We start from the raw sequence: 22,357 nt of genomic DNA on the forward strand, positions 1-22,357 counted from the left end.
GGGCATGTATGTGTGTCACATGGCACACAAGCACTGATCAGGGGTGCAACAGGGTGTCAAAGTGCCACCCTGCCACCCTTGACTATTCTATAATTTACCGAATCGGTATTTACCGATTCGGTAATTGCCATTGATTCCTATGGGCCTCAAGGCCCATAGGAATCAATGGCAATTACCGAATCGGTAAATACCGATTCGGTAATTACCGAATCTTAACGATTCGGTAATTTCTACAGAATATTTACCTACATAGCATTTACCGATTTGTAAATACTGAATCGGTAAAATTCGGTATTTACGAATCGGTAAATACCATTTACCTACATGAGGCCCCAAATCGTTAAATACTGATTCGGTATTTATGGAATCATCCCCTACATAGCAAATGGCTCAATACAGGTCGGTAAGCTTGAAATTTACTGAATTTCGGGTTTGCCGACCGGTAATGAGCCACCTACATCGGGCCCTAAATCAGGCTGGCTAGGAGCTCCCACCAGAGTCACCCAGACTGCCAAACAGCCAGTGCTGCTCTGCACAACCCCGCCCCCCCCCAAAAAAAGCAGGCCTCGTCACTGCAGACACACCACCTTGTGTCCATACCGGACCCGGGGCACCCGCCCCCTTAGTGGACCTCTCCCCTCCATTCCTACTGGGCTGCCTCTTAGCTTTCTTAGGCACGGGGGAATGCTGCCTTAGAGGCCAGTGTCACCCACCTAGGCCTTTCCCCAGCCTCCCCCTGCCCACTTGCAGGTGGGTGGTCCTTCAACTCAGCCAAGGACTGGTCCATGGCATTCATCCTGTCCATCATAGCTTCCATAAGCTCCTCCAAGCATGTGCGCTTTCCACCTATTTGTGCCCTCACTGGCATCCCTGCACACCCTTGTCTGACTGTCCTAAATGGATCCTCCAAGACAAGTCTGGTGCAAAACCTTCGCTGAAGTAGAATGGTTCGAAGTGCTGCATTATGAAGGTAATGACTATTGCCACTTACAGGTAAAGCTTGGGGTAGAGCAAGGGCTGCAAAGAGACTGAGTGACTACACTGCATTTGGGGTATCCTGAACGCATAACCACCCTTAAAATTGAGGATAGTTTGAAATTGCTTAACGACCTGATGGCCAACCATATGTCCTTTGGAAAACCCGAGGAATGGGTGAATGTCCTGGTGATTGAGCAGGTGGTATACTGTTTCAAGGTAAAATCAGGAACTGTGACTAAGAAATGTGATTATGAGAAGGGGGGTAAGAGAAATGGTTGGTTCCACAATGAGTGTAGGAATTTAAACTTGAGAGTACAGATATGAGAAAGACTGCTTAGGAAAAGGCAGGATAAGGTAGCAATGGAGAGCCTCCGCTCAGCAAAACTTGGATATAAAAACAAGTTTAAAGAAAGGAACTCAGAATTTATGGTTAAACATTGTCAAACTGTGCTTGAAGTGATAGGCACAAACATTAGGACATTTTAACAATTGGTGCGGGAGGGAAATGTGCAAGTGGAAATGAGGTGTCTAGTGGGAGAATATGATTAGATTAACCACTTGAGCAATCTGTATGATAGTAAAAGGTTAGATGAGAACCGGGAGAATACGATTAAGGGATAGCTTTCATGGAGTTCAGAAGACCACTAACATAATTACCTTCACGGACGCTGTCAGTGGGTCACTGTAGTTCTATGGAAGCATCGCCAACCCAGCGGTCTCGGTAGCTGGGATGAAGGTGAAGCCTCTAATGGTGGAGTATTGCTGACGCATTTTCCCTTGTGGTCGCTGGAAGGAGAACTCCACCGAGGAGTTTCGAAAGACCACGCTACCTGGGACGGTCGGGGTTCTTCTTCACCGCCTGGATGAAGATCTTTGAAGGACCAGGAATCGGGTAGAGCAGGAGGCGAGATGCACCTAGAGCAGGAGTGCCAAGATCCATGGGTGCTGGATGTCGGAATACCCTGGAAGCGGTCAGACCACAGGTGGGTTGCCGGGCAGACCGTCACGCAGGAAAGGCAGTCGTGCCAAAGTTGCTGCTTCCACCGACGGGGCCACCAGCAGAAAGGTAAGGGCTCTCAGAGCAGGGCTGTTTTCAGCATCGGTCGTTGTACTGAGAGGATCCCTTGAAGTGATCGAGGCGTGCTGCAAAGTTTTGTTACAGTGGTGAGTCACGTCAACACAAGTGTCAGTCCTCCACCACCGTAATTCTTTACCTACAGCCTTAAGTCCAAATGGTTGGTTTGTGGCAATTTGAGAAGGCTGGATGGACTCCGGGGTTTCTTGGAGGCCTTGCAGGTTTCAGTAAGGACAGCTGGTCTGGTTGTCGAGTCCGTTTGCAGCTGGCAGGGTTTTTTCCGAATTCTGTTGCAGCAGGGATCAGTTCCTGGTCTGTTAGCGGTCTTCTTCCATTGCCTTATTTTTGTCAGTTCTCGGGAGCCATTTAAAACTGAATTTAGGGGCGTTTTCAGGGGGGCTAAGTAGTAGCTAATGGGTTGCCTACCTGTAAGGTGCCTACAACCTCTATATGCCTACTCCACGTGGAGGGTGAGCATACCCTGACTCCTAATAGGCTACTATTCCTATCCTCAAGATGGTGGATAGTGAAAAGTGATGTCTACCTCGCCTGCCCCACCTGAGGGGTGGTCCAGGATGAAGGTAGGCCCACCTCCTACTTTACCAAACGTTCCTGCCAGTCCTCCCACTGAAAGTGAAGAAGGACTGGTGGGGGTCGCTATCTGCTTCTAAAAGCATAGGGCTGGCTGCAGGGCTCAAAGGCGGCATGTCCTTTGAAGTTCCAGCTTCACCCGAGGCAGATTATGCAAGGGGAGAAGGTGCGATTGCCTTCGCTCAGAGCAGGTATTGTCTCTGGATCCTGAGAGCTCTGGCACTCTATCCAGGGGTCCAGAAACATGTCTGGTGATGGCAGGCTGGCTAACACTAGACAGAGACAACACCAGTGGATGGTAGGTTTCAGGGGACCCTCTAGCATGTTCTCCTGTGTGAATTTATTAATAAATCGAATACTGGCATCAGCAAGGATTTATTAAGACATGATGTTTGGTACCAAACATCTTAGAAATCAGTAAAGCCATCAAGGAGCTAGGAAACTCATGCTGACAGGTATCCGGCCCATGTGCTCTTTATGGCTTTTCTGTTCACGTACAACACCCATAATGGACCGGACAATGTAGGGGCATATCTGCTCATGCTGGTATGACCTCACATAGTATATAGTGCACCCTGCCTTAGGGAAGAAGGCCTGCCATAGGGGTGACTTTACCTATATTGTATGCACTGTAAGGGTGGAATGGCACACAGGTCTGTGTGCCATGTTGACTCCTGCACCCAGACACGCAGCCTGCGATAGCAGAACCGCCTGGTCCGGGTGATGGGACCTTCTTCTGTCCCCATGCCCTGCGTACCATGTATTGCCTCTTACAGGTGAAACAGGAGTTGTGCCTACCGTGGTACAGTTACTGAGAAAGGAGATTTGGCACTGGAAAACTGGTTAGCAAGGACCCAGTGCACTTACAGTTCGATTTACATCAGAAATCAGGCAAAACGTGGGGGCTAACCATGTCAAAAGAGACCCTTTCCTACAAGTATTGTTAGTCATTTGTACAAGGTTTGCAGGTAAGCTGGTGAATATAAAACTACAATGTACTCATTCAAAAAATGGTGAAAGGTGAACTGCTGAATATACGATTACTGTTATTCATTCATAAAATGTTGACAGATAAGGTGCTGAATAATATAAGAATTTCTGTTAGTCATTCATAAAATGGTGAAAGGTAAGCTGCTGACTGTAAGAATACTGTTATTGATTAGTAAAATGTTGCAAGGTAAGCTGTTGAAGAGAGGTATTGATATGCATTCATAAAATGCTGATAAGTATGCTGCTGAAGATAAGGGTATTGGTATTCAGTCATAAAATGTTGACAAGTACGTTTTTATTTGGACTTTATGGCACAGGTAGTGGTACCATGTGATGTTGTTTTGCTGCCAGTGTGTGCAGTCATACTTGTGAGCGCCTTTGTGTATTCTGTTTAAATACTTGCACATAGAAACTGACAAAATATTGTTCCTCTGTGTTTATTCACAGTGACTGACACGGTATTGTGTGTTCAAGGTGATCTTGGGAGATGAATCCAGGAACCAACCTTTTCCTTCCGTGCGGTGTGATCTGAGGAGTTGCGTTGCATTCCGAAGCTTAGGCGTTGTACTTTGTATTCTGGCGTTGTCTCTGGGTGGTGCATTAAGACACCTTCTTGGGAAAATAAAATCCTTAATTGACTGCTCCTTTTGTTGATTTTTTGTTTTTCTTTCGGCTTTGTCCAATTGTTTGTTTTATATTTCCATCCACTTTCTTTATCTGAATCTCTCTTCCTAATTCCTCTCTTTAAATCACTTCTTTCTATTTTTTGTTTTCTTCATATTTTTTCTATTGCCTTTCTTTATCAATTTCTCGAGTTCACTCGTTTTTCTTTTCTATTATGCGTCTTTCTCTTTCTTTTCCTTTGTCTTATGTATTTCTTTCAGTTTCACATGGCTTATTTTATTTCTTGAAAGTTCTCTCTCATACGTACTTTATTCTTTATTTGCTCTCTGAGTTATTTTTCGCTTTCATTCTATCTTTCTCTCCGTTGTCTTTCGTTCGTTTATCTTTCTCTTTACTTCCGTTGTTAATATATTTTTCTTTAGTTCTGTTTCTGCCTCTCTATCTCTCATACACACCGTTCAGGCTTTTTTTTGGTTTTCGTTTTTGTCTTACTTACTCCTCTTATTTTTCCTTCTCCGAGTATCAGTCATTCTTTCGTTGTTTGCCTCGCGTATATTAGTATTGGTCACGTTTCTTGGTTTATAGTTTTTTTTCTTCCCTTTCACACATAACTTCTGCTCTCTGTTACTTATGTGTAAAAAGACCAGCTTCCAGCAGTAACGTTAATTATTTCAAGGTGAAAGACTGGTATTTTTGCTTTTCTCCAGCGAGTTGTGTACGGAATTACGCCCACGACTATGCCGCCTGCATTTCATTCAATGAATGCATTCACCTCCCCACCCATTGATTCATTTATTCGTCGCAGATATCAGCGGGATGTCGGTGTCTGCCAGGGGTACTAAACACATTTGCCGTTCATGTGAAATCTTTTTCAGGGAAGTAGGGAACGGAACACCTGCCAGTGGATATCGTTGTTTGCAGCCGTGATCTCAAGATTCTGGAATTTATTCTTTTTAAGTACATTCTTTACAGCGCTTGGACTCTCAGGCGGAAGCTTCGAAGCGATGCTGCGGTCACGAGAACGTGAACGGAGGGGACAGCAGAGAGGTACAAACGGGACCACAGGTCCGGGATCACCAGTGGAAGCTGCAGATAAAATACATTTTTAGCTAGTACGAGATTCCAAGTGGCAATCAGAGAGAATTGCTTGATTTTTTGCACCTGGCAGGAGCGACACACACCATAGTGATGCATGTCAAAGTCTGTTCGCGCAGATACATCCCTGGTTACAGAAATGTACGGACCCTTGTAGCTGTGGGGACAGAGGCGGCGTAACACTGCAGGAATGCGTTTTATGTCCACCAGCAACAATTAAAAAAAGGTGGCCTGCTTCTGCGGTCTAAAATATACAGTAAGCCTGAGGGACAGTGGGGGATTCAGATCGGCAGAAATCGAGTGTTTGGGATCGACATGACATCGGAATATTAAACGCATTAAACAAATATTAGAAACACAGAAAGGTGCTGTCCATTGAAAACATGCCACACAAAAAATCAATAAACAAAGTTGTTGTGAGACTTTGGGGAGCGTTGATGAATTGTTAAAAAGGAAAATGTCTGATAGTTCGAAAAATATTTGTTTAAAAAAGGGAAGCCCACTGTACATAAGGTGCGATCTGGGGAAGTGGGCGTGCGCTGAGCTGTTATTTCGGTAATAATCTGTTAGTTGGCCTGTTTTAGTGGTTGGCGGTCCGACGGTTGCGCTAGGAAACATGAAAGACCCAGCTCTGAAGAGAAAACATACTGTCACCCTGAACATAAGGGATTAAAACGTGATTTTCCCATGCGCCTATCTTCTCTGGGTGTGAGGGTGTTTGGCGGGGAGGAGAGGACGGAGGAGTGGGGGTAACCGTTCCCTTGTAGTGGGATCAGTAAATTAGCGAGGGGGAGGGGGGTGCTGAACGGATTTGTTTAGCCATAAAGGGAATCCCGGAGATGAAAGCCTCGCCAGACACACAAAACACAAAGCGATCGCATACGGCAAACGTGTACTTCCCCGACAATGAATGGGTTAATTGGTTGTGCTTGTGGCGTGAAAAGAAAAAAGTGTCTGAGAAAGATTTGTTTTTAAAAGTGGTGGTTAATGAAGACTTGCTTGGCTGTACGCTTCCTTGTAATAAAGCATCGGCCTACACGTTCTGTGCACACACCGGCGCCTCTGTGCACTCGACACTGTGCACTGCGAGACCAGACTTACGAATGCAGACTCGTGGCTGATGTCAAAACTGAAACGCTTTTTAACAGGTCACCACAACTTTTAAAAACTCGTTTTTACCAGAGACCCCAAATGAAACTACCGTGTAGATGCTAAATTGTACCTGCACTGACACCCAGTCTGGCATGTTGAGCCTTTTGGGCAGTCGCCGTGTCGTGTTCTAGCGGATCTCCGGTTCAAAATATACATTTTAGATAGTTGACAGAATAACTGGGCCGGTTCATGGGCCCGGAGCAGAAATATCTGCCTTTCATCCGTTATGAAGTCAGTGTCGGTGAATGGAAAATACAGTGCATAGTTACAAATTATGCATGCACTTTCACTTAGCGTTATATATTTACATTATTCGCGTGCCTGCTGCAGAATGCCGCGCACAAGGAGCAGACAGACTCCACCTTTCATCTGTCGAGGAAAATAAAATGAGTATACCGCAAAACAGTTCCAGGCGCTGATATTGTACTGTTTGATAAGGACTACATGTTTTACGTCTTGAGAAGTACCTGCAGCGCGCGCTATGCGCGCATATCATTTATCAAATACTGGAATGGGGCAGTGGATGGTGCTTGTGAGATGCAAGGCCGAGGGCTCCCTGCAAAGGCAGGATGTACCCGGCGAACAATAACTCGCAACACATATTTGATGAAATGTGTACTTTACTTGCTTCAGAAATGTGTATGTGCCATTAATTGCAAATGCTTCTATGCTCTGACACAATGGCAGAGACTGGGTGAAATGTGATTGTGTGCAGCTCGCCCAGGCTAAGATGCTTTTGGGCTTAGAAAACACTGTCTTTTTAGGTCTCATGGCGATTTACAGCACAAAGCGCTGTCTCGCCAGAGTCCTATTGTTAGGGACGCAGCTTTCCAGGAGACAGCATCTGGCCGCGCGCATTTCCTCTCCAAGAAGGCGATCGGAGCGGGCCACGCGCACTCGAACACGCTCGCTGTGGCCAGCTGCTGTCTCCTGGGAAGCTCTAACACCACACACGCATGCACATACACAGAGACACACACACGAGTGCCCACGCACTCACACATACATACAGAGAACCCCCCCACCCCCGCCGTCGCACACATACACACAAATGCACACACACACACACAAGTGCACCGAGACTCCCCCCCTGCCATCGCACACATACACACACGCGCGTACACACACACACACACACACAAGTGCACCCATCCCCCTCTACAACTAAGGCCCACTTACTGCCACTCCGGACTTCAGCCGCCACCGCGGGGCTCTCCCTCGGGCATGGGAGCCCCGCGTCACCACTGCTCCTCTCCTAGCCAGCCACTCCGGGGGCGCGAGCTTCCAGCAGGAAACGGAAGTCCCGCCCCACGGTAGTTTTTCCTCCCGCGCACCACAGCACCAGCGGTAAGCGGGCTTCAGTTTCACTTTTCATTTGGTTTGGGGGATCAGACACAGTTTAGGGAGATCGGGGGCGGTGGAACACAGCCCGGCAGGAAACGGAGCGCAATAGCGGGTAGAGAGAGGGGTGGCACACAGCAGGCGGACTCAAACCTTCGTGCGCTACTAGGGTCTCGTCCCACACACAAGTGAGGACTGGGGCCCAGGGGTGAAGGGCTGTTTGGTCGTGGTCTTACGAAGTGTCTGGGGCATGCGGTTGTCAGCACGTGTGCTACAGGCCGAGGCTCCGGGCATCTATGGAGTCAATAATATATATACTGGGTGAATGACGGATGACTGTGGGAATGGGGGCTGCGGATGTCGAAACGGGGGATGGGGCCAGACAGAGCTAGAATATGGGGCTTAAGGACGTGCATGTGTCCGAGGAGGGTTAGAGTGGGTGAGGAGCGCTTTCTTCATGAAAGACTTGAAGGACCAACAGCGGAGGAGCACGTGAGGGGGCATTTCTCCTCGGCCTCAGGTTGAAGGGGCGGGTGGGGCTTCCGAGGAATGTGGAGGAGTGTGGAGGGTTGCAGTGCCAGGCAGTGGTGAGCGCTGCACCCACTGGTGGGCCCCAGGTGACTGGTAGCGAAGAGCTGTCTGTGGGGGAGGAGGAAGAGGCACTATACAGGGAGCAAAGACTTTGCGCTATGCAGAGGGCCTTCAGGGGCGGGTGATATGAAGGACACACTGGGTGGCGGATGCAGTGCTGTGGGCGTGGGACGTTGTTATGCGTTTTTATAAATGGCGGACGTTACCCGAAGGTGTCAGAGGTTTCACAATAGGAACAGTAATGATACATGAGGAGAATATTACAAGTGAACAAATTACAAAAGCAAACGTTAAGTTACATGAAGCAAAAGTGACAATAGTGAGCAAACAAATACAAGAGGTAGCAAAGGGTGCATTACAGGAGGAAAAAGTGACATGTTCAGGTTACAACAGCGAACGAAGTACAAGTATATGAATAGTACAGCAATATATGGCAGACACTTGAAGACAAGAACAAACGTTACGTTGGCAATGGTGGCACTTGTGAAAGTATCTAAAGCAAACAAAAAGTATGAAGTAGCAAACAGTGTGTTACAAGAGAAGAGACATGTGCATGTTACAAAAGAGAATGTGAATAATAACAGCTGTGAGCCCGTGCCTGAGGTGCATCATCAGAGCTGTGTAAATAATAACTGGGTCAGCCCATGCCTGAGGTGCATCATCAGAGCTGTGTGAATAATAACTGCGTCAGCCCTGAGTCTGAGGTGCATCATCAGAGCTGTGTGAATAATAACTGCGTCAGCCCGTGGCTGCGGTGCATCATCAGAGCTGTGTAAATAATAACTGCGTCAGCCCGTGCCAGAGGTGCATCATCAGAGCTGTGTGAATAATAACTATGTCAGCCCCGTGCCTTAGCTGCATCATCAGAGCTGTGTGAATAATAACAGCTGTGAGCCCGTGCCCGAGGTGCATCATCAGAGCTGTGTAAATAATAACTGCGTCAGCCCGTGCCTGAGGTGCATCATCAGAGCTGTGTGAATAATACCAGCTGTGAGCCTGTGCCTGAGGTGCATCATCAGAGCTGTGTGAATAATAACTGCGTCAGCCCGTGCCTGAGGTGCATCATCGGAGCTGTGTAAATAATAACTGCGTCAGCCCGTGCCTGAGGTGCATCATCAGAGCTGTGTGAATAATACCAGCTGTGAGCCCGTGCCTGAGGTGCATCATCAGAGCTGTGTGAATAATAACTGCGTCAGCCCGTGCCTGAGGTGCATCATCTGAGCTGTGTGAATAATAACAGCTGTGAGCCTGTGCCTGAGGTGCATCATCAGAGCTGTGTAAATAATAACTGCGTCACTCCGTGCCTGAGGTGCATCATCAGAGCTGTTTGAATAATAACTGCGTCAGCCGGTGCCTGAGGTGCATCATCAGAGCTGTGTAAATAATAACTGCGTCACCCCGTGCCTGAGGTGCATCATCAGAGCTGTTTGAATAATAACTGCGTCAGCCGGTGCCTGAGGTGCATCATCAGAGCTGTGTAAATAATAACTGCGTCAGCCCCGTGCCTGAGGTGCATCATCAGAGCTGTGTGAATAATAACTGCCTCAGCCCCATGCCTGAGGTGCATCATCAAAGTTGTGTGAATAATAACTGCGTCAGCCCCGTGCTTAGGTGCATCATCAGAGCTGTATTAATAATAACTGCGTCAGCCCATGCCTGAGGTGCATCATCAGAGCTGTGTGAATAATAACTGCGTCAGCCCCATGCTTGAGGTGCATCATCAGAGCTGTGTGAATAAAAACAGTGTCAGCCCCGTGCCTGAGGTGCATCATCAGAGCTGTGTGAATAATATCAGCTGTGAGCCCGTGCCTGAGGTGCATCATCAGAGCTGTGTAAATAATAACTGCGTCAGCCCGTGCCTGAGGTGCATCATCAGAGCTGTGTGAATAATAACTGTGTCATCCCCGTGCCTGAGGTGCATCATCAGAGCTCTGTGAATAATACCAGCTGTGAGCCCGTGCCTGAGGTGCATCATCAGAGCTGTGTGAATAATAACTGCGTCAGCCCGTGCCTGAGGTGCATCATCAGAGCTGTGTGAATAATAACAGCTGTGAGCCCGTGCCTGAGGTGCATCATCAGAGCTGTTTGAATAATAACTGCGTCAGCCCGTGCCTGAGGTGCATCATCAGAGCTGTGTGAATAATAACTGTGTCATCCCCGTGCCTGAGGTGCATCATCAGAGCTCTGTGAATAATACCAGCTGTGAGCCCGTGCCTGAGGTGCATCATCAGAGCTGTGTGAATAATAACTGCGTCAGCCCGTGCCTGAGGTGCATCATCAGAGCTGTGTGAATAATATCCGCTGTGAGCCCGTGCCTGAGGTGCATCATCAGAGCTGTGTAAATAATAACTGCGTCAGCCCGTGCCTGAGGTGCATCATCAGAGCTGTGTGAATAATAACTGTATCATCCCCGTGCCTGAGGTGCATCATCAGAGCTCTGTGAATAATACCAGCTGTGAGCCCGTGCCTGAGGTGCATCATCAGAGCTGTGTGAATAATAACTGCGTCAGCCCGTGCCTGAGGTGCATCATCAGAGCTGTGTGAATAATAACAGCTGTGAGCCCGTGCCTGAGGTGCATCATCAGAGCTGTTTGAATAATAACTGCGTCAGCCCCGTGTATGAGGTGCATCATCAGAGCTGTGTAAATAATAACTGTATCAGCCCCGTGCCTGAGGTGCATCATCAGAGCTGTGTGAATAATAACTGCGTCAGCCCCGTGCCTGAGGTGCATCATCAGAGTTGTGTGAATAATAACTGCTTCAGCCCCATGCCTTAGGTGCATCATCAGAGCTGTGTGAATAATAACTGCGTCAGCCCATGCCTCAGGTGCATCTTCAGAGCTGTGTGAATAATAACTGCGTCAGCCCCGTGCTTGAGGTGCATCATCAGAGCTGTGTGAATAAAAACAGTGTCAGCCCCGTGCCTGAGGTGCATCATAAGAGCTGTGTGAATAATAACAGCTGTGAGCCCGTGCCTGAGGTGCATCATCAGAGCTGTGTAAATAATAACTGCGTCAGCCCGTGCCTGAGGTGCATCATCAGAGCTGTGTGAATAATAACTGTCATCTCCGTGCCTGAGGTGCATCATCAGAGCTGTGTGAATAATAACTGCGTCAGCCCCGTGCCTGAGGTGCATCATCAGAGCTGTGTAAATAATAACTGCGTCAGCCCGTGCCTGAGGTGCATCATCAGAGCTGTGTGAATAATAACTGTCATCCCCGTGCCTGAGGTGCATCATCAGAGCTGTGTGAATAAAAACAGTGTCAGCCCCGTGCCTGAGGTGCATCATCAGAGCTGTGTGAATAATATCAGCTGTGAGCCCGTGCCTGAGGTGCATCATCAGAGCTGTGTAAATAATAACTGCGTCAGCCCGTGCCTGAGGTGCATCATCAGAGCTGTGTGAATAATAACTGTGTCATCCCCGTGCCTGAGGTGCATCATCAGAGCTCTGTGAATAATACCAGCTGTGAGCCCGTGCCTGAGGTGCATCATCAGAGCTGTGTGAATAATAACAGCTGTGAGCCCGTGCCTGAGGTGCATCATCAGAGCTGTTTGAATAATAACTGCGTCAGCCTCGTGTATGAGGTGCATCATCAGAGCTGTGTGAATAATAACTGCGTCAGCCGGAGCCTGAGGTGCATCATCAGAGCTGTGTAAATAATAACTGTATCAGCCCCGTGCCTGAGGTGCATCATCAGAGCTGTGTGAATAATAACTGCGTCAGCCCCGTGCCTGAGGTGCATCATCAGAGTTGTGTGAATAATAACTGCTTCAGCCCCATGCCTTAGGTGCATCATCAGAGCTGTGTGAATAATAACTGCGTCAGCCCATGCCTCAGGTGCATCTTCAGAGCTGTGTGAATAATAACTGCGTCAGCCCCGTGCTTGAGGTGCATCATCAGAGCTGTGTGAATAAAAACAGTGTCAGCCCCGTGCCTGAGGTGCATCATCAGAGCTGTGTGAATAATAACAGCTGTGAGCCCGTGCCTGAGGTGCATCATCAGAGCTGTGTAAATAATAACTGCGTCAGCCCGTGCCTGAGGTGCATCATCAGAGCTGTGTGAATAATAACTGTCATCCCCGTGCCTGAGGTGCATCATCAGAGCTGTGTGAATAATAACTGCGTCAGCCCCGTGCCTGAGGTGCATCATCAGAGTTGTGTGAATAATAACTGCGTCAGCCCCTGCCTTAGGTGCATCATCAGAGCTGTGTGAATAATAACTGCGTCAGCCCATGCCTCAGGTGCATCTTCAGAGCTGTGTGAATAATAACTGCGTCAGCCGGTGCCTGAGGTGCATCATCAGAGCTGTGTAAATAATAACTGTGTCAGCCCCGTGCCTGAGGTGCATCATCAGAGCTGTGTGAATGATAACTGCTTCAGCCCCGTGCCTTAGGTGCATCATCAGAGCTGTGTGAATAATAACTGCTTCAGCCCATGCCTCAGGTGCATCTTCAGAGCTGTGTGAATAATAACTGCGTCAGCCCCGTGCTTGAGGTGCATCATCAGAGCTGTGTGAATAAAAACAGTGTCAGCCCCGTGCCTGAGGTGCATCATCAGAGTTGTGTGAATAATAACTGCGTCAGCCCGTGCCTTAGGTGCATCATCAGAGCTGTGTGAATAATAACTGCGTCAGCCCATGCCTCAGGTGCATCTTCAGAGCTGTGTGAATAATAACTGCGTCAGCCCGTGCCTGAGGTGCATCATCAGAGCTGTGTGAATAATAACTGCGTCAGCCCCGTGCCTGAGGTGCATCATCAGAGTTGTGTGAATAATAACTGCGTCAGCCCGTGCCTTAGGTGCATCATCAGAGCTGTGTGAATAATAACTGCGTCAGCCCATGCCTCAGGTGCATCTTCAGAGCTGTGTGAATAATAACTGCGTCAGCCCCGTGCTTGAGGTGCATCATCAGAGCTGTGTGAATAAAACAGTGTCAGCCCCGGGCCTGAGGTGCATCATCAGAGCTGTGTGAATAATAACAGCTGTGAGCCCGTGCCTGAGGTGCATCATCAGAGCTGTGTAAATAATAACTGCGTCAGCCCGTGCCTGAGGTGCATCATCAGAGCTGTGTGAATAATAACTGTCATCCCCGTGCCTGAGGTGCATCATCAGAGCTGTGTGAATAATACCAGCTGTGAGCCCGTGCCTGAGGTGCATCATAAGAGCTGTGTGAATAATAAATGCGTCAGCCCGTGCATGAGGTGCATTATCAGAGCTGTGTGAATAATAACAGCTGTGAGCCCGTGCCCGAGGTGCATCATCAGAGCTGTGTAAATAATAACTGCGTCAGCCCGTGCCTGAGGTGCATCATCAGAACTGTTTGAATAATAACTGCGTCAGCTCCGTGTCTGAGGTGCATCATCAGAGCTGTGTGAATAATAACTGCGTCAGCCCGTGCCTGAGGTGCATCATCAGAGCTGTGTAAATAATAACTGCGTCAGCCCCGTGCCTGAGGTGCATCATCAGAGCTGTGTGAATAATAACTGCGTCAGCCCCGTGCGTGAGGTGCATCATCCACATTGCTCAGGTCACCCAAATTCCTGCACTCTCTACCACACTGCTTTCAAGAACAGCATACTCTTGAACACACTCTCACTGCTCACCAATTCAAAGTTTGCTAAACATTTTATGCAACGCATTGTCATACACAATGCCAATAACTCAAACTTTAATGCTGCGAGACCTATTGCATTATAAATGCTTGTTTGGATCTTAGAAGCAACTTGGGTTTTCTGCTTTGGTGTGCTAGGCCCGAGCCTTGTGCATAGCACGATCATGCCATGGACAGTAAAGCGCTTGTGCTGGGTGGAAGTCCACGGGCGAGGGCGCACGTTCCTTCATACATGTGGGCCTGTGGAGCGCCAGCACCGCCCCTGAGAGGAGCGCCACTGACAGGAACACAGACCCTGGCCTGCTCACACGTGCGGGCGGATTGTGGCGCTGGTTGCTGGAGGCGTGAATCGGGGTGATAGTCAGCGTGCCTGCTGGCTGGGCGCCGCGTGTCGGGGGAGGGCTGGGCCTGACACGTTTCTTCCTGTTGTGGGGGTGTTCCGGTGCTTCAGTAGTTATTTTTTTTTATTCTTTTTTTTATTTAGTGCATTTTTATAAAGCGCGGGCATTACCCGAAGGTGTCAGAGCGCTGTACAATAGAGCCAGTTACCTTACAAGAGAACAGTGGAATCACAATACAACATTACAAACTACAAACAAGCATTTGCAATGCAATAGGGCTCGCATTAGTAAAGTTAGAGGTATTAGTATTGTAAATGACAATTTTTTTATTTATGTTTTTGTTTTGAAAATAGCGAAATTAATAAGTTTGTCATTTACAATGCCAATAGTGTTAACTTTTGCAAACGTGACACCTATAGCATTTGTAATGCAATATGTGTTGTATTTACATGACTTAGATGTATTAATATTAAAAATTAACAATGGGTTGTATTTTTTTCAATATTTAATACTTAAATAAAAGTTATTGTAATTTATAATGGCAAAAGCTTAAACTTTTGCAAATAACTTTTTGGAAGATTATGTTTAGTGTATTTTATTGTGATGAAAATACAAGAACAGAAGTGAAATATTAACATTTTTTGTGACCTTTGTAATAAAGTTTGAAACATTGAGAGAACATATTTGAATCAGTTGTTGTTGAATGGTTGCCCAGATTGATGCTGTGGTGGCTCTAAATGATGTTGGGGCGGAGACGAGTGATGCTGTGGCGATCAGCGATGCTGTGGTAGAGCATAGTGATGTTGTGGTGCCCCTGAGTGATGCTGTTGTTATGCGATGGATAGTGAGGGCGATAGATAGATAGAGGGAGGACGACAGATAGATAGAGGGAGGGCGAGATATGGAGGCAGGGTGAGAGATAGAGGCAGGGCAAGAGTGTGAGGGATGGAGTGTGGGCGAGGGATGGAGTGTGGGGCGGGGGAGGGATGGAGTGTGGGCGAGGAGGGATTCAGTGTGGGGCGGGGGAGGGATGGAGTGTGGGGCGGGGAAGGGATGGAGTGTGGGGCGGGGTAGGGATGGAGTGTGGGGCGGGGGAGGGATGGAGTGTGGGGAGGGGGAGGGATGGAGTGTGGGGCGGGGGAGGGATGGATGAGTCGGGGGAATGGATGCATGGATGGATGGAGTGCGGCTATGGATGGATGGAGTGCGGGGATGGATGGATGGAGTGCGGGGGTGGATGGATGGAGTGGGGGGATGGATGGATGGAGTGGGGGGATGGATGGATGGAGTGGAGGGATGGATGGATGGAGTGGGGGATGGATGGATGGAGTGGGGGGGATGGATGGATGAGTGGGGAGGATGGATGGATGGAGTTGGTGGATGGATGGATGGAGTGGGATGGATGGATGGATGGAGTGGGATGGATGGATGAGTGGGATGGATGGATTGAGTGGGGGATGGATGGATGGAGTGGGGGATGGATGGATGGGTGGGGGGATGGATGGATGAAGTGGGATGCAGTGTGGGGCGGGGGAGGGATGGAGTGTGGGGCGGGGAAGGGATGGAGTGTGGGGCGGGGTAGGGATGGAGTGTGGGGCGGGGGAGGGATGGAGTGTGGGGAGGGGGAGGGATGGAGTGTGGGGCGGGGGAGGGATGGAGTGTGGGGCAGGGGAGGGATGGATGGAGTCGGGGGAATGGATGCATGGATGGATGGAGTGCGGCTATGGATGGATGGAGTGCGGGGATGGATGGATGGAGTGCGGGGTTGGATGGATGGAGTGAGGGGATGGATGGATGGAGTGGGGGGATGGATGGATGGAGTGGAGGGATGGATGGATGGAGTGGGGGATGGATGGATGGAGTGGGGGGGATGGATGGATGAGTGGAGAGGATGGATGGATGGAGTTGGTGGATGGATGGATGGAGTGGGATGGATGGATGGATGGAGTGGGATGGATGGATGGAGTGGGATGGATGGATGGAGTGGGGGATGGATGGATGGAGTGGGGGATGGATGGATGGAGTGGGGGGATGGATGGATGAAGTGGGGTGGATGGAGATGAATGGATGGAGTGGGATGGATGGATGGATGAAGTGGGGTGGATAGATGGATGGAGTGGGGGATGGATGGGGTGGGGTGGAATCGATGGATGGATGGAGTGGGATTGATGGATGGAGTGGAGGGATGGATGGAGTCGGGGGAATGGATGCATGGATCGATGGAGTGCGGGGATGGATGGATGGATGGAGTGGGGGTGGATGGATGGGGTGGGGGGATGGATGGATGGATGGAGTGGGGGGATGGATGGATGGAGTGGGGGGATGGATTGATGGAGTGGGGGGGATGGATGGATGGATGGATGGAGTGGGATGGATGGATGGAGTGGGGTGGGATGGATGGATGGAGTGGGATGGATGGATGGAGTGGGATGGATGGATGGATGGAGTGGGATGGATGGAGTGGGATGGATGGATGGAGTGGGGGATGGATGTATGGAGTGGGGGCATGAATGTATGGAGTGGGATGGATGGATGGATATGATAGGATGGAGTGGGATGGATGGATGGATGGAGTGGGGTGGATGGATGGAGTGGGATGGATGGATGGAATGGGATGGATGGATGGAGTGGGGGATGGATGGATGGAGTGGGATGGATGGATGGAGTGGGGGGATGGATGGATGGATGGAGTGGGGGGATGGATTGATGGATGGAGTGGGGGGATGGATGGGATGGATTGGATGGATGGATGGAGTGGGATGGATGGATGGAGTGGGAAGGATGGATGGAGTGGGGGGATGGAGTGGGAAGGATGGATGGAGTGGGGGGATGGATGGATGGATGGAGTGGGGGGATGGATTGATGAATGGAGTGGGGGGGATGGATGGATGGATGGAGTGGGGGAGCCGAAGGCAAGAAAAAAAACAGTACAATCAGGGAAGCAGAAGTCAAGAAAACGAGGGCAATCAGGGGAGCAGAAGGCAAGAAAAAATCAAGACAATGCAAGTAAAAAATCGTAGGTAATATAAAGATAGAAAAGGGGAGGAAGAGAGGGGAAAAAAGGAGGGGAGGGAGAAAGAGATGGAAAGGGACTCAGCAATTAAAGTACAGGATCCATACATAAAATGTAATATTTTGCAAAAACCTGCAAATGGAAATGTTTGTTTTAAACTAAGGGAAATTAGCAGTAAAAAAAACGGTCCACAAGACCACAAAACAGGCCCACAAAAGTGCCAAAAAAAAAAATTGCCTACACACGGGCATGTCAGACCCGCCCATTTGGCTGCCCGATTGCCCCAGTCCGACCCTGTTGTGCACGAAAAACAAGCAATCTGCTATTAATCTAAGCCACACGGCTACGTCTCTTTCTCTGGCGTAATATGAGCACCGTTGTATTCAACCAGGCAAATGTATTTCGAGGTCATGTTATATAGTTACCTCTATTAACACTGAGGGATGCAAAGTCAGTTAAATCACAGCTGTGCACATTTAAGAATAAGCTTTGTGACGTGCAAACTAACAAAAGTGATGGAAACTAAAACAAGAACATCGCCGAAAGAAGCTTTTACTTAAAGCAGGGGGCGGGGGAGCGGATCCCTTTGAAGCACAGCCTCGCGGCCGCAAAGGAAGTGTGAAACAGCAGGGATGTAATTAGGGGGGAGGAGAAGTGAGGCGGAGCGCGCGCTGGGGTGAATGCCTGAGGCCGAGCTGCCTGTGGGAGGGAGGCTGCTATTCTAGTGCTCATTTGAAGATCTGCCGCCACTGCAAACGGTCCAGTTGCGGAGCTTCGATGCTGGGTAATGCGTGTTGGTACTACTCCAAGGCCCTACGAAAAAAGAAAGACGACGATGAACAAATGGCTAAAAATATCAAGCTGTAGTAAGAATTAATTTATCATTCTCCTCTATGCAGCCTCTTCTTACCTGTTTATAATATGGACTGTGATCCTTATATCTTACTTTTTTCCAATGATTTTGAAACTCCTTTGGAGCAATACTGACTTGATTTTACAAACCTTGCCACTATAGTTGCTGCATAGCTGTACAATATGCCTGCAGTTTAGCACGCATACGTAAGGGGGGGAGGATGTGAGGTAACGGCCGGAGCTGCCCACTCAGGAACTGGGGAACCAGGTTCGAGTCTCGGGATCAGCTCAACATCCTGTGATTTTGGCCAAATCACGTAATCTCCCCATGCCCACTTAAAATGAATGTGTCCATGTGTAATGTAACTGGTACTCGCCTAAAGCGCTCCAATATCTTCGGACGACTTTGTGCTACAAAAAAAAAATTACACTGGTCGAGTGGCTTACTGTTGCCCTCTGTGAAAGTAAAAAAAAAGAGGAGTAGACAAGGCTCATAGGCAAAAGAATGCCCCACATGTATGATGGCGCTTGTGCTTTTGGCATGTGTATAGCACCCTGCATCATTCACTTGGCACCACAGCACTTTACTCATCTGGGTGCCCTTTTCCTCTGCTCCTGTGTGTGGTTCTTTGTACTTGCTTGAGGTGGTCATTCTTGTTTGTGCTTCGCTACTTGAAGGGTAAATTTGTTTGATCCTGTGAACATCTTTGTAGCGCCTCGTGCGGGTGTGTACGGACGCGGAAGGGGTCTGTCACTTGTCATGTGCTGGGTGGTCGGTGGTCACGCTGACACTTCCACCAACCAGGTTTATGGCTGCGATACGACGCTCTACGCATGCGTGAGTGGTGGGACTAAGCTGACATTAGCTGCAAGGTGCTATAGTGGATGTCGGGTCGGTGAACCCAGTCCAGTTGCGGAGCTTCGATGCTGGGTAATGCGTGTTGGTACTACTCCAAGGCCCTACGAAAAAAGAAAGACGCCGATGAAAGAAAAGAGGAGAAATCAGAGGCAGGGGGCGAGAAAAACAAGAGAGGTGAAGAGAGCGAAACGGAGAAAGAAAGCGAGTGAGTAATACAAGCTGGGAGAGTGAACAAAGCCAACACGTGAAACAAGCCCTCGGCATTGCTGTGGTGGGGAGGGGGGGCGGGGAGAGGCAAGAAGGGAAGAATAGGGGAGAGTAAGGGTGACGAGACGCACGGGGAGCAGCAGCCTTTGATGTGCCGGCCGGCCGTGGGCAGTGAATAATTAGGGGAGGAGAAATGCCAGAGCGCACGCCGGGGGAAGCTTGTGGGAGGGAGGCTGGTGGCTTTGATGAGTGCGCGCGCTTTTTTCATGGGCACAGCATCAAATCGCCTGTTTGGTTAAGCTCTCGTTAAGCCCCAATATGTCTCAACATCTGCAATGCGCAAGCGCATTGGCAGAGGTCGAGCCCTAATGAAAGTTACATAAACACTAAATCCAACAAAGCACACAAGAGAGAGGAAAGTACAGGAAAAAAATACAAATTTACAATGAGAGAACTTCCAAGAGGGGCCTGAGCATGAAAGTATTAGATCTGAAAGTGTCTTTGAAAGAGGCGCGGATTTGAGATCAGCTTTGAAGATCCGGGTAGAGGAGGTGGCATGGAGCATTGGGGGGGAAGTGAGTTTCATATTCTCACCGCATTGCCTGAGAAGGATTGTACCATCGATCTTTCCCTTTGGAAGAGGGGGGCTCAAGCAGAAGCTTTTCTGCATTGCGCGAGGGTTGCGAGTCTCGGGACAATTTCAGTTTGTTTGCCAGGTAATTAGGGGAGGACGTGTGCAAGGCTTTAAGCGTGATGCAGGAAATGGAGGGAGGGTTTGTGGCTGCTTTGTGGTGAGTGTGCAGTGTGTGATCTGCGTTGAGAGCCGTGAGTGGGAGTGTGAGAGAGAGGGGTATAGGTCGCATTTGAATGGTATGGCTGAGTGTTAATCGGTGTATGCGCGCGCCTGTGTGCACGCGTGTTTTTGTAAAATGAGTAGGGTAGCTGCTTTGAATGTTGCGTGAGAATGCAGGTGGCTGGGAAATGTCTGCGAGGGTAGCAACAACCTTTTATTTAGTAAAGTATTAATGCAAATGATTGCACCATAGAAACAAAATAAGATGAGATCTGATTGAGGCTGCTGTGCCTGATTTGGGGAGGACACTGTGTGCTTGTGCGTGGAGGTGGGGTGTCAGTGTGCTGCCTTTGTAAGATTAGGGAGGGTTTATTCCCGTCTGTTAGCAACAAGCATTGGCAAAGCCAATAGGCTTCTCCGGTGTGAGATGTATTGGATATGTCAGAAGCCTTGGTAGAATGCAGGAGGAGGCTAGAAGCTGATAGGAAGCAGGAGGCATGACCAGTAATAAGCCAAGAAATGAGTGTAGTGCACACCAACCTGTTTTTTTTACAATTACCTTTCACGGACAGTGCATGCACGCTGTTGGCTAAACCTAACAAGCATTTGCAATGCAATCGGTCTCACCTTTGGGACCTTATAAGTATTTAGCTATACAGCACATTAGTCTGGGTGCTGAAACATCTGTTTTTTAAAATGGAGGGAAAGTAAGCACCAAACTGCGTGACACGCCAGGTATGGGAACATATGGAGAGAACATTGCATTCAGCAGGAAATGGTATAGTCCAAAGCTCTGTTTTTAATATAAAATCAGGGTCTTTGGTGATCAAATCACTGAATATATACAAGATTTGAAAAAAATAAGATTGTCTACGGGTGCTCGTGGAAGACATTTTCTATGGACTGGAATCTAGAGAATGCTACAGTGATTCTGGTATTTTACTGACCTCTACTGGTCGATTTCTATCAAGAAAGTTAAATAGAGGCAGTTGCCAGAAAAATTTAAAAAAAGAAAGTCCCTCAGCAGAAAGCAATTCTGGTACTTTACTGACCTCTACTGGTCATTTTCTATCCAGACAGTTAAATAGGGGCAGTTGAACAAAGAGAAAGCAATTCTGGTATTTTACTGACCTCTACTGGTCGTTTTGTATCAAGACAGTTAAACAGAGGCAGTTGAACAGAAAACAAGTCCCTAAACGGAGGCAGACAAGTCCTAGGGCTGATCTCCAGAGCCCACAAAGTACATACACATTTAAGTATATACTCAACCTAAAAAGTACAGGTGTCAGGATGCTGATGCTTGTGACTTTGTGTGGGTGGCTGATGTGTAAATTTCTGTGGGAAGGTTGTCGTAGAGCCAACTGTTGGAATTGTGCTTGGGGATGACGGTTGGTGATGAGTGTTGTGAGAATAGGAATATATAGGAGCTGCCTTAGCACATTGGCGGGCTGATTGCGCATGTATTGTAAGAGCGTGGATGGTGGCTAGGTGCTGACGTGTGTTTGAGTGGGACTAGAGAGTACTCTTGCAAGTGGCTGCGCAGGGGTCTGGGTGCTGACTTGTGAATGGGTATGTGAAGATGGCTCGATTCTGATGCGAGTTTGGGAGATGGCTGTGTGTGGACTGTTGTCTGTGTGGGTGGGTGAGATGATGTAAGTGCTGAGTTTTTGGTGAGTCTGTTTGGAGGTGATGGGTGATACAGGGTGCATTGTGCATGCAGGGTGGCTTTTGATGACAGTTGTGGGCATGGAGAGGTAGTGCTGTCTCTTGGAAATGAGAAAGGGTGACTGGATGGTGAATAATGAAAGCAGATATTGTAAATGTGTGTTGGTAGAATGACTGCTATGCATGGGGGTGCACTGTGTGATGATGGTTGTGTGTATGTGGGGGTAGGTAGATGGGTGATTAATTCTGTGAGCGATTGTGAAACTGGATGGGTATTGGCTCTTGGTAGTGTGCTAGCTAAATGCCCTTTGTAAGGGAGTTTGAGGATAGGGTGGTGCACAATATTGTGATTTAGTCTGTGTGTTTGTGTGTGTGTCAGAACCTTGTTTGGAGGGCCACAGTGCAAGCAGGGGTTATGGGGCCCAACCGCGGGGGTTGAAGCCTTTTACTCCTGATGTCTTAGTGACAGACTTACTATGGATCCTGAGTAACTGGACCAGGTGCCCGTTTAGGGCTTGACTCTCAGTAATTGCATTGTTCGAGCAGTCCAAGCCATCCTCAGGTGGGAAATAAGACATTCAC

This window comes from Lissotriton vulgaris, chromosome 12 (assembly GCF_964263255.1).
Source record: "Lissotriton vulgaris chromosome 12, aLisVul1.2, whole genome shotgun sequence".
Taxonomy (NCBI): domain Eukaryota; kingdom Metazoa; phylum Chordata; class Amphibia; order Caudata; family Salamandridae; genus Lissotriton; species Lissotriton vulgaris.